This window comes from Falco cherrug, chromosome 3, assembly GCF_023634085.1.
Source record: "Falco cherrug isolate bFalChe1 chromosome 3, bFalChe1.pri, whole genome shotgun sequence".
Lineage (NCBI taxonomy): Eukaryota > Metazoa > Chordata > Aves > Falconiformes > Falconidae > Falco > Falco cherrug.
The window spans coordinates 120,879,876-120,893,939 of NC_073699.1; the positions used below are offsets into that span (position 1 = coordinate 120,879,876).

At 50.7% G+C, this 14,064-nt stretch overlaps 1 long non-coding RNA gene across 1 annotated transcript; it reads right to left on the reverse strand.

Moving 5' to 3' along the window:
- Positions 1-693: 693 nt before the first annotated feature.
- On the reverse strand, positions 694-8,891 carry LOC114015286 (uncharacterized). The gene is made up of 2 exons (XR_008731495.1): positions 8,583-8,891; positions 694-8,472 (listed from the first exon to the last, which is right to left on the reverse strand). It is a non-coding gene; the product is annotated as an uncharacterized LOC114015286 (long non-coding RNA).
- Between the last annotated feature and the right edge of the window lie 5,173 nt (positions 8,892-14,064).

Consider the following 14,064-nt stretch of genomic DNA (forward strand, 5'->3'; position numbering starts at 1 on the left):
GTGTTTAATGAGTCACTGACCATGATGAGCTATTGAGCACAACCTCCTCTTGGGGAACAGAGTTCTGCCACTTCTTTCATTGCATCTGGGCCCATGAGAGAGGGTTTTGTCTGTTAAAGCATCCTTTGATACCTACAAAGACCATCAAGGGATGGGATCAGTTTTGTCAGCAGCATATTGCTGATTCAACAGAAGTTTTTGCAGGTGTCGTGCAGCAGAGAAACTCTGCCAGTCACAGAAGTGCTGTGGAAATAAAGTTGAGTGTTTTCTTGGATAAACCCTGGTGCCAAGCAGAGGCAGAAAGGAGCAACTACAGGCCAGGCGTACCTTGATGTCTCTGTGACCCTGCAAAGGATGGCTGGACAAGCAACTCCCCTTGCCAGGGCAGCCCTGGCATTTGCTCCGTGCCTGAAACAGCCAGTGCTTGCAAATAAGTCTTAGCTCTTTAGAGGTGATATTTTCTCTTTTGGGTCAGGAATGTGTCAGAAGTAAAATATTTGCTAAAAAAAATCAAAGTACCTTTCAGTATCCCTTGGAAAGAAGTGACAGTCACAAGGAGGGCAAGCGCTACTGCTTCTCCCTACAAGGTATTGCGGCAAGGAAAAAAAATCCCTAATGCAGCACATGGTTTTCCCTCAACTATATATTGCCACTGGACTAAAATACAATTAAATTATGACAGGCTTTGATGTATTCCTTTAAATGCACCTTATTGTGAGTTTTGTCACATTTCACAACACCTTTATTTTTCAGCTAATTCATAGACCTCCACAGTACAGATGGGTTCATGGCTGCTGTGTATCTCAGTGTTCTGGAACCATCACTGAGCAGGTCTGCATCCCTGACAAGGGAGTGTCATTGCCACTGCTCACAGAGATAAGAATGGACATGAGAAGCTTCCTGTGTGAAAAGAAATGGGAAGACCAGGAGTTTGAAGTGGAACATGCACAAGAAAAACTACATTGCTCCCTGAAAACCAAACTCCACAATCCTCACCTCTGTTATCCTTTAAAAAAGCACAACAATGACGGGGCAAGCATCAGTGAATACAAAGCAATGCCAAAATAATGAGAAACCAATTTAAGAGCCTTTCAACATCAAAGTCTAGGAAAAGCTATCTTCTGTGGACATTCCCACATGTTAAAATTTGAAAAATTAAATCTGTAAAATTAAATGCAAATCTGTAAAAATGTAAATCTGTAAAACTAAATTCTGGAAGTCTGAAAAGCTTGGTAAATTAAGAAGACCAGGTGAAAAAATGACACTGCAAAACATTCAAAATAAATTGTAACTTTGTGTTTTGCAGTGTCTATGCATTGTGCGATCTAAAGCTAACATTTGCTCCCATTTTCCAGGACTAACGAGACAGAGCTTCACCAGTTGCAAATAATGTTGTAGTTCACATCCTAAATTTTTCAGCAGACCTTATGCCCTTCCATCACTGTCTTGCAAGTAAGCATTTTCCATTCTGCACACAGGTCTGGGACAAATGACAAAAAGGCAGGGACAGGCTCCCGTTTGGGAGCGCCTTACTCCCGAAGGTACTTATTCGTGCCTTGAAACAGGATGGTAGGAAGAGAAAAGGAAGGTCAAGTGGATATTTGAAAAGAAAAACCTACAAGGGAAGACAAGAAAAATAGATGTGCTTAAATGAAGTTGTGTGCACCTAGGAATTGGAGGGTGTTGTCAGCATCCTGTAGTCACTGCACCGTGAGTCAGCACATCCAGCGCCCCTTCGAGGGAGCAGAAAATCCACTTTGTCGTGTCCCCGTAGGCAGCTGAGCGCCCCCAGCCACTCGCTTACCCTGCAGTGCGATGGGGCAGAGCATCAAAAGGGTAAAGATGTGAAAACTCATGGGTTTCGATGCAGACAGCTTAACAGGTAAAGCTAAAGCTGCACGTGCAAGGCAAAGCCGGGCGTTCATTCACCGCTCCCCACCAGCAGGCAGGCGCTCGGCTGTTACCAACACTGTTTTGGTCACAAATCCAACACACAGCACCATGTGAACTCTTATTAAAGAAATTTAACAGAGCATCTCCACGTGGACCTTTCTCTCGCAGAGTGTGCAAATGTCCCCCTGAAGGTATCTGCCACTCAGACTTGATAGTTCGCTCGGTCAGGTACCTACTCACGAGCCTCCTGCCCTCGCTCTGGCGCGTGGCTGAGCTGTAGAAGCATTTAGAAGCATCACATCTTGCAGAGGCCTGGGGGGTTTATCGTCAACTTGTCAACACACAATTCCATCACGCTATGGATGTGCCCTTTGCAAACAGGCTGGGGAGGAAAAGCTGACTCATCTCCCATTCACGTGCATCCAAATACCAAAATATCTGTCAAAGAACTCCAGAGCTGCCTGTTAGGTAAATATTTTGGTAGGAGAAAAGCTAAGGTGTAGGTGGCATTTGTCCCACCTAACTAGTGATGACGTAGTTTAGTGTTTGGGTCCTTTCCAGAGCCTGTAAGGAGAGAGACAGGTGCTGTCCCTGCTGCGGGATGGACTGGTGATGATCGCTGGCGGTGCAATCCCACCCTGAACCACTACCTTAGAGTGGAGAGCACAAAACCCCTTTGGGCAGCTCTCATACTGCCCTTCCTCTGCCAGGGCAACTGTAAGACCCACAAAGGAACAGAACAGCGTGGACTTCAAAACTGAGTCATTACGAGCTGGTAGGAAAGAAGATGAAGTCCACACCACGCCAAAAATACCCATGTTGCAGCAGCACCTCCTCCTCAAACATCACGAGAAAGTGAGACATTTTTACACCTTCCACTTAAGTGCATTTTGCACCCACTGAGCCCTCCAGAAGTTGTTTCTACCTGGCTGTTCTTCAGGGGGATGGGTCAGGCTGCAGGGATGTCCCAGAGCTGGGGCTTGTGCTTCCTGGATCAGCTCTGCTCAGCACCAGCACCGCTGGCTGTGGGTCTCCGTGCACCTCCCCAGCTGCTCTGTACGTGCCAGCAGATAGAGCAACCTTTGCTTTTCACATAACGTGTGATATGGAGAAAGGTCTAAGAAAGGTAGAGGCTGGCAGGGGGCCCATTAACCACGTAATTAAAATAGAAGCAACAGGGAAGAGAGATCACAATGGCAAGCTTTGAAAGACAAAGATACTGAGTAATAGGAGAGAGAAAGGGCACTTTCTTCAAATGCTACCAAAAGGTGGGTCCATCCCAAAACCAGACAGAGACCCCCATGTCTGAGGAGTCTGCGCATCAACATGCGCCATCAGATGCATTCAGAGGGGACCTGCAGGGGAGGATGGATTAATCCAAGAGCTTGTGCACTCAAAACACAACATGAGTATTAAAACCCAGGGAGCACCAGGAAAACGTGAGCCCTCAGCTGAGCCCTTTGGGTCTCTTCACGCACTTCATGCCTTGCTTATAACCCGGATCCTGATCTGAAAGCAGGGAGAAGGGGAGTGTCGGCTGAGACCATGCAAGTTGTGTGAATGTGCAGGATGGCCAGACCCCAAGGGCATCTTCGTCAACGGCAGTATGGTCTTGCACTTGGGTGAGGTGGCACCTTATCGCTTCCCTCGCTCCCAAACAGGCTTCACAAGGAAAATGTCCCTCCTGAGAGTCACCCTACTGTCCCTCTCCCTGATTTACCAATCAGCTAGTTAGAGGGACTGGCTTTTCTCTCCTTTGTCTTGCTTTTAGTTTAGTGAAACTAACATTAATTTCACTCACACCAGCTCAATCAAAATAAAATCCCAGCAGCCTTAATGGGCTGTCTTCAGACTTACAGCAAGGCAAAGAGTTCAGGATCTGGCTCTTTCATTAATTATTGTTTTTCCCTTCTCTATTTTCAATTGTCTCTCACTGATTAAGGAAGAAGAGGAAAATCTTGTCATTTCAGCCAGACAAATTTAACCCAAACTTCAGACCCCTCCAGCTTCCTCATTTTCAACCAGTGCTGGAGGAGAGGAGCCCTGTGTGGACCTCTGCCCGTGCTCCGAGAGCTCTGCCTGTTTGAGCACAGGTCGGCTGCAGGCTGAAAGTCCATTACCTGCAATTGTGAGGGATGCAGCCTTGGAGCAAACCCCTTGCCTTTCCATCACAGCCCGACGGTGGGAGCAGCAACGCACTGGCCATGGCTCCACAGCTCTCCTACAGAGCCGGCAGTGTCCACCCTGTCCAGGGCAATGGGACCTCTCACGAGGCCTGTCCGTGGGCAGGTGTGCAGACCTGCCTGCACGGACCAGTGCAAGAGGAGCCCGGAGCTGAGTGGGGATGGTTAACTGGCAACGATCACCCTTGGAGATTCGTGTTATTTCTGCACAGCACACCAGTGCCCTGGATGCAGCTGAGGCACACCAGGTCCCATGACCACGCAAGCTACTGTGGTGATGTGGGGATCCCATGGTAGCCGGCCCTGCGGGCAGGCAGCACAGCCTGCTCTGCAGACCCACCATGGGAGACCAGCTCACCTCTTGCACACCCATGTGCCACACTTGGCACCGACCTGGTCAGGGAAAGAGTCTGGTGTGAGCTCAAACGTCAGCATTGCTTAACCAGGCTCCCTGCTCACCTGATTTGCTCCATCCCCCACGATGCTCTGACAGCATCTCTCCCTCCTCTCCCTGCTCCCCTCACCCCGCTCGGAGGAGTGCGTTCCTGCAGATTGCTTTGTAGTAATTAGCACATCGGTGGGGCTGGGAGTGCAGAACAGGGAAGTGGAACAGGAGGAGAAGCTAACGAGGTCAGAAGACAGCATGTGGCATCCCCTCAAGGAGAGGGAAGAGGATTCAAAACCTGCTGCAATCAAAGAAGCACCTGCCCGGGATGAATCCCCGGGGCCAGGAGAGCGAAAGGAGAGGGAGAGGATTTCTTACTGTAACATACGGTGCCAAGTCTTTCTCTCCCATTTGTTTCAGAGACTAATTAGGTCAATGTTGCCCTTGTAGATTCAGCCTGGAAACCTGAGGTCTGCCTTCACTCCAGATCGCAGAGTCCTGGCAGACAGGGAGAGAGTGGGCTGCACTGCAGGGCTGGGACAGCCAGCTCACTGCTTTGTGCAGGGAGCTCAGTGCTCTCTGCCCTTTGATACTTTCTTGATGTAAAGGGCTTTTCACCCCCAACCTCATGGCAGAACACCACCACCCCTTCCTCAGCCCTGCGCTGGCAAATGGACTGGAAGGCAAAACAGATACGGTGTTAAAACCCCACGCTGCAGCCGCTTCCAGGTGTAACTAACGCTGCATGTAACTGGGACTGCTTTCCCCACCTCACCGCCACCGGTGTCCAGAGCTTACAGGGCTGTGTGAAGCCACAGTCTTTCACTTACAAGCTTTTCACTGATCTGTATTTCTTTCATAGCACAAATATTCTGGGAAAGTTCTTAGGGATCAGCTCCAAAAGCCTGAACTTTTGGGGCATTTTGCTTCTGCGTTTGCTCTCATTTGTAAACCACTGAGCTACAGAGTAAAGTAACGTGACAAGAAATGCAGCAAAACCAGGCCAGAAAGTGGTCAGCATGGAAGAGAGAGCCAAAAGATCCTCCTCCACCCATCACCAGCAGTCCCAGCACTTCTGCAGAAAGAAAAAGATAAAATCAAGATATGACTAACATATCCTGAACAGTAATATACAAACATAAACCCCAGATCCTTGGGTACCAAGGTATGAAGCAGCTTGCTGCAGGAAGAAGAGAGGAAATTCTTTCTTACAGGGATTATTACATGGGTGACCACCGTGAAGTCCTTTTTGGCTCCTCCGGATCACAGTGCAGAGCTGGTCAGTCACTGCACACAGGTTTGATAAAATCCGTTGGTTCCTACATCGATAATAGCATCATATTAAACGATTAGGATGGCAGCAGCTCCCAGATCTGTTTTGGTGAGGGACAGGTTCATGACAGACAGGCAGCTCCAAGCAGTCCCATTTAGGAAGTTATATGACCCAGAAGGTGACAACCCCTTGGGCAAGTGCAGCACAATCCTGCTTTCATGGGGGGAAAAGGAAGCGAATGCTGATACCACCCAGATAAATCACTGTGGAGACTGAATCCCAGTCGTCTGCCTCCTCTCTGTGCCCCTCTCACACACACACGTGCTTGCGTGCACCCCCCGCATCCTTTCCTCTCATTTCAGCAGATGCTGGTAAAGTGGGTCACCTTGTGGCACCAGAAAGGTCCTCCTGTGTGACAGCTATTCCTGCAGAGACACGTCAGCCCTTCAGCATCTCCCATGCTATGTTTGGGCAGTGCCGTCATTACCTCCTGCTTTATCAGGTCAGCCCCTGTGGCACCTAACCTGGGGAGTAATGGGGGTTAATTCCTGCAAGAGGCTCACTCCTTTACCGGTTTGCCGGGTACCATCACAGCATCCTCATGCAAATGACATCCTGGGAAGCTGGCAGCATCCCTTTGACTTTTCCAGATCAAAGGTGCTTGCTTTGGGAGTCAGAAGCTGGTTTTCTTCCCAGCCAGCTTGGTTGTGTCGGCCACTGGTAAGAAACACAGTACAGGTGCTGCTGTCAAAGCTTGCGGGGGGCAAGGCAGGAGCCCTTTGGACCCAGCCATGTCCGCTCACCCCACAGTCAGGCTGACTGCTGTTTGGGCAGGAGCACATGTCCTCTTGTCATCTCTGTCACCCTGAAGTGATGGCAGGTGGCATCATAGTGCAATGCCATCTCCGCCACCCCTCCCCTCCAGGACAATTTCACGCATGGTTCTGCTTTTCACTTTCTGCCACACTGCACATTGCCCCGGGGCTAATGGCAACAGCATCTTACCCCTTCCAAAAAAAGGGAGAGGCAAGAGAGGAAAGGCAGGACTTACCCTTCACCAGAGAGCCCTTTCTTCACTGGGGTTTTCATCTTTACTCCCTCTCTCTCTGGACTTTTGAATCCTGAATTTCCTCCTTTCTGGGCTGGCAGCAGGGATTGGTGATGGGAAGGCAGGTTTCTCACTCACTGCCCTGCTGCCCTGCTCCTGCCCACAGAGAGCCTGCAGGACAGCCCACAGGACTCAGCCTCTGGGGGAGGAGAGTGCCAGAGCTTTGCTGCCCTGTCCTGCCCCAAGTCTGGTTCCCTCCTGGTCAGGCAGGGTGCCCCTGGGAAAGGCTGGCTCCCTGGGGCCTTGCGCTGATGCCCTCTCCCCTCTTTGCTCCAGGCAGGACCCACAGGTCTCTCTTCCAGCAATACCCAGTGAGTCACCCTGCAGGGAGCATCCCTCTTCCCTTCTGCCTCCCTATTGCAAGAAATCCTTTGCCACCTTCTCTCCACCCTTCCCTCCTCTGGGCTCCTGCCCTGGCGTGGCGGGAGAGGGAGCAGGGATGAGACAGAAGCCTAAAGAGCTGGTTGCCGATCCCTCCAGCACTGGCCTGTCTGGCCTTGATGTTTCCAGCAAGGAGCCCTGCAGCACCCCACCAGCCCCACTGGCCTGTGCTGGTCGTGAATCCCCCGGTACCAACCAACACAGATGAGCTGGTTGACTCCAGCTCCCCGTGAGCTGGAGAGGGCCATGGCTCCGGTTGCCATCAGCTTCCATCTCTGGCTATGAGCTGTAATCACCACAGCTTGGTGAGCATTTTTGTTTTGAAAAAAGCTGGACTTAATATGATGGCAAAGTGTCTTCAAAAATTGAGGAAGAATCATGCCACTGCTTTTGGCAGCTGGATTATTAAAAATAAATCCTGGTCTAAAATATAGATGCTGTTGCTCTAGTCTGTACTGCAAAAAATTATTTTTATTGTGCCATGGAGATTTCAGTATTCCTAAATCTCCTTGGAAACTTGCATGCTAGCTGCATGGAGAACACAGATCCTAATTACACTGTTACACAGCTCTTGCTGTGGACAGTTTGGGGCCAAGCCTCCTCATTTTGGTCCGTGAGTACTTCTCCCCAGGAATCCCACAGGAAGAAATACAGGCATGCGTGCCTGCCTCCAAGCGGAGCAGCTGCTGACTGAGTGAGGCAACATTGCTAACGGAGCCAGAGCCCCTCATCCTGCTGATTAGTAAGTGCAAATAACGGTTTTAAACTTTGATTTCATAAAAGTCTTGCTCACGTTATGCTGGAATGGACAACACAAACTTTGCTGGTGTCTCACCTTTCCAGCTCCTTTAGCAAGAAGCCTTGCACTCCCCCAGCCCCAGGCTGCACCCTCCGTCCTGCCCATCACCAGGAGAGTGGATGGGTCAGTCGGGTCACCCCGTCCCCACAGCTGTCACGCTTTCTGCACAACGTGGTGGCTCCATGCCAGATCAACCCAGCAGCTAGCTGCGCCGTAGCTGAGGAGGGCATGGACGGAAGCAGTAGATGGAGAACCAGGAGCATTACCTGAGGTCAGGCCCCCTCTGAGCTGCTTGTGTGGGGTTTGTACGGCTGCAGCTGCTGCCCGCTGCGGGGGCAGCGGAGCTGGGGCTTCTAGGGAGGGCTCATATCTCCAGGTAAACAGATACACACCGCGGGGGGAAACCAGATCAGCTGTTGGAATGAAGCTGTCGCACACCTCCACAGCCCACTGCAAGACACAATGAGCCGGAGGGAAGGTAGGCTCGCCCCCCTGTCGTCCCCCCCCCGTCGTCCCGTCGTCGTCCCCCCCCCCCAGCTCCCCAGCGGGCTCAAACTCACGTGCTGGCACGGGGTCCATCCCATGTGCACTCCCATCTGTGCGGGGACGGAGGCTGAGCTCCAAGCCTCCCAGCTAACTACCTCTCCATCGCACAAGTCCTGAAACCCCTCCAGGCACAGACTCGGGACTCCAGTATAGTTGTTTCAAATCTCATCCACTCACCCATGCTGCTTTTCATCTGGTGATGGTTTGTTTAGCCTGTCCCTAGCAAGTGACCCATAAGGATCCTGGCAGTGTTTATGCTACTGCTGATTAGCAAATAGCTGTGTGACCCGCTGGGAAAATCTAAGTCAAGTCCTTGTCTAGCTGCTGACCCATGTAAACACTAAGAATTACTCCTCCGGCTGGAGTGATACAGGTCTGAGGTCAGAGGATTAAGCTCCAGGGAGCAAGCGCTGCTTTACCTCTCAGTGACAGCATCTGCACAGAGGTTTGGTGACTTACCCTGACAGGCACTACCTTCCCCGCTCTGCCTAACTCAGCTTTCCCAGCCCTCAGGAGACAAGTCCAGAGCATCCATCCGTTTGATCTGCTCACCTCATGGGCCTGGGAAACCAGCAAAGGGTGCAAAGAGAACAAAAAAAAGGTCAGAGAAGAAGCAGGCTGAGAAAACAAACACAAAGGAACAAGAGGGTCTCTGTACGCCAGACATGGGACATGACTGCTTTCTGTAAATGTCACTTTGGAAGTGATCCGAAACCAGAGGAAAGAGAAGAGGCATCTCCCACCCCCACGCTCATCCAGTAGCAGCTACAGTCACTGGATCAGGAGTGAGTGCGGACACAGGAGTGAGTGTGGGGGCAGACAGACCGTGAAAGAGCCAACATGATGAACACAGTGTGACAACTCTGCTTTCCCCATACAGCCAAGGCCACGAGTGCCAAATCCACTCGGAGTTTCCACTCAGGTCCCTCGAATGCGTACTTCTACCAAGTTTTCAGCCATGCCTCTGGCTGCACCTTCCTTTCTTTGCAAGCTTGGAAGCAATTATTGTAGCAAAGTGGCATTCGTGGTTATTCACAGTGCCTGGGCAAATATCAGAGCTGCGCATGTGAACTGATGTCTCTCAAAGGTGATATTGCATCAGGAGCACAAAAAGAAAGTCTCTGCTCTCCCTGCTTCTGCTCCAGTTCTTGCACTTGAGAGGCACAGAAGAAAGGAGAGCATCTCCTCTGATGTTTGCCAGCAAAGGGTGAGCAGGACACATGAAGGGCCAGGGTGACCCAAACTTCACGAATACAGACCAGGAGGAGAGGGACAGCAGGTAAAATGTCTGGACTGGTGGCAGGGGTGCACTTTCAGGATCTTCACTGGATCCAGTGAGGCTGTGTGGTCCCACCTGGTCTCCATCCCTTTGTCCAGAGTGATGGTTTCTGGTGTCTCCTCCCAGAGACAGTTTTGGTAAAACTGAGCTGTAACAGAGTCCCCTGCCCAGGACAGGTATCAACTTGGCTTTTACTAACCAGTGATTCTGGGGTTACATTAAATAGAAGGATACAAAAATTAGGCCTATCGGCTGAAGTCAATGTTTTCTGAAAAAGTTTCCTCACTTCCCCATGGCTACACCTGGGATTGCAGGGGAGCTGGCTGCTGTGACACAGCTGCTCCTGGCACGTTGCCTCAGACAAAGAGGAGGATGCATTTACTGGGACTTGGGTGACATTAATAATAGATAGTTGTCCTGAAATAGCAGTTTCGTCTCTATCTCCATGCTCCGTACAAAGGCAGTTGTCATTTCCCAGAACAGCATGTAACCTCATGTGCCCATAACCGAGCTGGGAACAGCAAACACCACCCCTGCACCAGCTGCGCGTCCTGGCTGTGGTGCAGTGACTCTCACCTTCTCACCTGAACCTCCAACCCCTCCCCATATCTAGGGGATAATTAATTGTCCCACTCTCGTCTGCATTGTAAACTGATAACCCACAACAACCTTCTCTTACTAGTGGAAACCCTCCCTTCACCTGCCCGCTGGCCTTACCCCACACCCGCTGCCTTGTGGCTCAGCAGCAGGAGTTGTGAGCGGACCTCTGCTCAAGGAGCTGGTTTCCTAGTTTTTGCTGATCTGGGTCACCCATAAATTTAAACACGAGCTAAAAGCCGTCAGCTGTTTTGCCTGATAATTACATGCACGTGGGATTTGTTTCAGTTCAAGACAAAGTAGGAATTTCTTTGACTGAAAGTTGTTTGGAAAAACTGTGGCTTATAGAAATTAGTCTTGCAACGCTCCCAGCTCTGGCTGCTCAGACCTGCTTTCTGCCTTGGTATCACATCCCTTTGTTATTCACCTAAGTGCTCCGTAGTTAATTGCAGAGCTCACACTTTCTCTTGGCTAGCTAGCTTCCTGCTGTTTCATGATTCATTACTTGTAAATGAGTCCCTGCGGTTCCCTGGCAAAGCTGATTCCCAGCTACACAAAAATCCTCAGCTCTGCCCTTTGGCTGAGCCTTGGCCGCTAACGCGTGTGCCTGCTACTGGCGAAGCTGTCGCCGAGTTGCAGGTAGGAGCTGCAATTTGAAGAACTGTTTCATCTTCTTCAAAAAGAGACTTATTAAAATTTTTTTTGAGGTCCCGAAGTTTCTATTGATTTCAGGACTGTGAAGGGAGTTTCCCACTGTGCAACAGCTCCAGGGCAGGGCCACAAGTCATCTCCAGACAGGGACCATGGGAATAAGACTTATAGTCAGATGGTGCAATTGCCCTTCACTGCGATCTCCACAGCAGTCCACTGGTGTCTGGTGTGGATCCTGGCCCAGAAGAACAGTTCTCCTTGACCAAAACACCACCAGCTCCCAAGGACACCCTCAGCATGCCTCTGGGAACACTCATTTAAGATCGCTGCTTAAGCATCACCTGTGAACTAAAGCAATTATTTGTTATCACCTGAGATGGACAGAGAATGACCATCCCAGACTGGAAAAATGAATTTTGCTACAGTTTGCAATGAAACCCCCGAATTTCAGAGTGTTTCTCCTGGAACAGATGAAGCAGCTGCTCCAGAACTGCGTGTACAGCAAGCTCCAGCCACCCAGGACAGCAAAGCTGGATCTGTGTGACTCGTCCGTGGCAGGACAGGCACAGCCTACTCATGTGCCCCAAGCTCCTGTCCTGGGAAGCCGTGTGGCTGTGGGCAGGTCCCAGCCCACTGCTGCTCCTGGTCCCTAGGGCTCGGTCCCAGGCCCCCCCCTCCCTGCTCCCCGGGGAGGATGCTGCCTGCACAAGAGCTGCAGTTGGGACCAACCCCTCCAGCTGTGACAGTGGCTGGTGTCCTGCCCCCCTCAGAGTGCCGCAGTTTAATTTTCTGGAGAATGAGGCAGTTAGGGTAAGGAGCACATGCTCCTTACGGCAATTTTTAACACTGCAGAGTGATCGTACACAAGGCACAAACCAGTACAAAGCAGGACCCCTTGGATCAGGTTCCCTGGGCTCATCTCAGTCTTCACAGAGGTGAAGTCTGAGGCATAAATGCGAAGCAAATCACCTCACGGAAGGTCCATACAAACAAATGGACCCTACAGAAGGTGTGAACATGGGGCATGCCCAGCACCAGCAGGGCACCAGCCGAGCCAGCCAGGCACTGGGAGTGTGCAGACAGGACAGCATCTGCCCTGGGAGGGTGAGAATTGAGCCGTGCAAGCATTTAGGAAGCAGTCAAATCCTTCAAAAAAATCATTTGCATTTCAGGGCAGGTGTTCAGCCAGCATGTTGTGTGTGTCTGCAGCTTTCACAGTCAGGACAACATGTTAGCTCACTGTCAACCCACAGTCAGGGTTCACTCAAGCTGATGGCTGTACATGTAGGGACTCACATGCTCCCAGGCTTGGTACCTGCATTTTTGCCAAAACTTGCCCAAACTGACTGTTTTCTGATTTCAGGCAGAGCTGCACCAGTACCAGGGCCATAACTGCCAACCTGCAAGAGAGCATCCATCAGGCCAGGACAAACAGAGTGCCTTGTGTGTGTGCCATCATGGCTGGCTGCCATGGATATGACTGTAGGGACGCCAGCTGGGACCACGGTCCCCTCTCAGAGTTCCTGGAAAGAAAAGGAGGAGGAATGTGTGTTTTCACCAGACAGCACTGCAAGGCAGGAGTAACATTCTCCCAGCCACTGGGTTGGGACTGCTCCTGACTAACTCACCACCTTCCAGCAACAAGTGAAGATTAAGGACCAGCCAGGAGTTTGCAGCCCAACTTGGTCAGTCGTTTGGGGGATCCTCCCTCTTCTTGGGGGAACATTTTAAAACAACCTACCTAACGAATGGGTATGCACGGCTCTGATGGTGAATACCCTGGGAAAGGACCGTTTAAGCAACCACTTGCCCAGGACTGATGGTGGGTGACTCAGCCCTCTGTGCTCACAGCCCTGTCCTGCTCCTAGATGGATGTGGACACAGTGCTTCTGGCAGGCTGACATGGCAGGAGTCTTCATCTCTGGAATAGCATCCTTCCCCTTTGTAGTCAGATAATGACAATGATTTCATTTTTGTTTCACTTTCTTCCTTGTCACCAACATTTCTTTTGTCCCCTCCTCCCTTTACAAATGTTAATTTCCATCTTTGTCTCGGCTGTAGCTGTTTCAGTGCATTGTCTTTTGCCAACTGAAATGAAATCCTCCTCGATAGACAGAAAATTAACATCATGCTGCAATCTGGAACAAGCACAGCTGAAGCAGCTGCTCAGCTGAAGAGAATGAGAGATGAGAACAACAGGACTGTTTGAAAAGCACCTCCGACCCAGAGGAGCTGTGCAGATGTGGGGCCATACTCTGCCTGTATTCACCTGTGGCATTACTTAATCATTTGAAGCCAGAAGGAATACCTAGGGACAGAGAGCTAGTCAGGGGTTTACATCCCTGATGATTTTGCATCAGCTGGGGCAAGAAGACAACTGGGAACTATGGGCCAGTCATTCTCATGTCAGTGCCTAGGTAGGTCCTGGAGCGTGTCCTTCTGGAACCCTTATCCGAACCTGTGAAGGATGAGGAAGCAACCAGAAAGAGCCAGAATGGGTTTACTGAAGACAAATCATGCTCTTGCAACTTCATTGCCTTCTACAACAGTGTGGACTGGGCACAGCTACACTTGGGTGGCTGAAAACTGGCCAGACCACTGGACTTAACAGTCATCAGCAACAGACCAAGCGCTGGCTGGTGAGATTCCCTGGCAGCCCATGGGGAAGCCCACAACGAGGCAGGCTGTGTGCCCCCAGGGCGAATGCATGTAGCTGGGATGGTGTCCGAACCTGTGGCGGGAGCAGCAAGACCTTTGCGCTGCTAGAAGGACAACACAGCCTTAGGTACGGAAAAGCTTGTTAGCAGCTTGAATAATGTACTGTCTACAAGGACATGGGTTTAATGCTAATGCTAACAAAACATCCATGGTGTCAGCACGTAGAAATCTTGGCCTTAAAGAGGCATGTTACCATGGCAGAGACCTGGTAAGTTCCAAGTGCCTGCTCCTTGTTTCAGGTTCCTTGGAGT